We start from the raw sequence: 2,415 nt of genomic DNA on the forward strand, positions 1-2,415 counted from the left end.
ACCAAAGAATGAGTTGCACCACAATTTACCCACCAATATTTACATTTTAAAAAGGAGTGGGAAAGTAACCACACAGCACAACTAAGTTTCAGATACAAAGACACTTGGCAACTCAATGTGTACTTCACTGAAATAACTAGTTAACTTGGGTTGGGAATTGGTGAGAATGTTGGAACCAGAGGAAGCAGCTCCAATGTTGATGAGAGTGCAAATGAGTGCAGACGTGCATGGTGAACAGACAGAATAAATCCTCAGTGCGAATGTTAGACTCACAGTTACATATTTGTATAATGTTTGTGCTTATTAAACTAACATGAAAACATCATCATGTGCTCAAAACAGTGCTCAAAAATTATTTTTAGAGCACTTTTCATACAAGAGATGTACCTCAATATTTTGAGATGTACAAAGGTTTCATCTTTCATTTGTACTAAATTATTTATTGTAGAATTGTCTAGGCCCAAGGGGTTGTAGATGTTAATTGATTTCTGATCTTTAAAGAATTAGAAAGTCATTCCAATAGTGCTAAGCGTATTGTAGAGTGTGTAAAATATAATAGTAATTGTAAACTATACTAAAAAATAAGAAATAAACACGCACAAATAATTATTCTGTTGAATAACCTTTTAAGAGGCTCTCATCTAAATATTGCATCGCCTTGAGTGTAGCACTTTCTTGCCCTTTGGCTGCCTCCATAACACTGAGGACACACCCTACATTATCCATGGCCAAACAAGACAATTGTGTGTAAACCCGCCATCTTGAATTATGGACCTGCAAACAAATTTGAACATTATAAAAATAGATGACCTACTAAAACAATCTGGGAAAACAATTTGGCCTACCAGCAGTCTTCAATATTGGTCAATAGATGAAAAATATATATTTTATTGATAGTCAAAGCTAAGGAGGAGGAGGAAAATACATGTTTTTGAATAGTCTATTTTTGTCAGAATAGTGCCACCATGAAGCCAAACAACTTCACAGACCTCCTTGGTATTGAACATACAGTGGGCACGGAAAGTATTCAGACCCCTTTAAATTTTTCAATCTTTGTTTCATTGCAGCCATTTGCTAAAATCAAAAAAGTTCATTTTATTTCTCATTAATGTGCACTCAGCACCCCATCTTGACAGAAAAAAACAGAAATATAGAAATTTTTGCAAATTTATTAAAAAAGAAAAACTGAAATATCACATGGTCATAAGTATTCAGACCCTTTGCTCAGTATTGAGTAGAAGCACCCTTTTGAGCTAGTACAGCCATGAGTCTTCGTGGGAATGATGCAACAAGTTTTTCACACCTGGATTTGGGGATCCTCTGCCATTCTTCCTTGCAGATGCTCTCCAGTTCTGTCAGGTTGGATGGTGAACGTTGTGGACAGCCATTTTCAGGTCTCTCCAGAGATGCTCAATTGGGTTTAGGTCAGGGCTCTGGCTGGGCCAGTCAAGAATGGTCACAGAGTTGTTCCGAAGCCACTTTGTTATTTTAGAGCCCCTCCCCCCCACTCTCCAACACCACACCATTCAACTCACCTGAAACAGACAAACTCACCTAAACAGCCAAAGACACACTACAAACCAATTCAAACAATACAAGCAAACAATACAGGCCACCTCACCTGGACTAACCACATGGTCTCAAAGAGGCTCACACAGGCCACACCCCCACTTAAAAACACTTCCTCTTCTGGATTTCTTCCTTGCTTCTCCTAAGAGTCTGTCTATCCTAAGTGCTCCCCCTGCTGGCCCCCAGCTACCATTACTCCTTCTCATCCAAATCCACTGACTGGATCTTGCTGCCTCATCTGACATGTCCTTTACTATTTTCCTTACGCTCTGTCCACTTGCTCCTAACTCCCTTACCAAAGAGACAACAGACCTTGCTACAAATCCTCTACATCCTACTTCCACTGGACAAATCCTAACTTTCCATCCTCGCTGCTCTGCTTCTGCCCCTAACTCTACATACCTGAGCTTTTTCCTTTCATATGCTTCTTCAGCTAAGGCCTCCCACGGAACAGTCAGCTCTATGAAATATACTTTCATTCTACTCCTAGACCACAAGACTATGTCAGGCCTTAGCTTTGTACTGGCTATTTCTTGGGGAACAACAAGCTTTCCTCCTAAATCTACCTGTATTTCCCAATCACAAGCACCCTCTAAGCTGCCTTGCCTCCTTGTTGTGTTACCAACTTTCTCTCCCTCTTGAACAAACTTGATTGCAACTCTCTTTATTTTAGGCCCTCCTAAATTTGCCTGCCTCCGTGACTCTTCAATTCCTGCAGCTAAGCTTTTTAAAACCTGGTTATGTCGCCACGTATACCAACCTTGCGACAGACTAACCTTACACCCTGACAGAATGTGCTTTAAAGTTGCCTCCATTTACCTAGAGTTTTAGGTTCTGGGGAGTTGG

This window comes from Seriola lalandi, unplaced genomic scaffold (genome assembly GCF_002814215.2).
Source record: "Seriola lalandi dorsalis isolate HSWRI2012SDOR001 ecotype SW California unplaced genomic scaffold, Sedor1 jcf7180002054686, whole genome shotgun sequence".
NCBI lineage: Eukaryota > Metazoa > Chordata > Actinopteri > Carangiformes > Carangidae > Seriola > Seriola lalandi.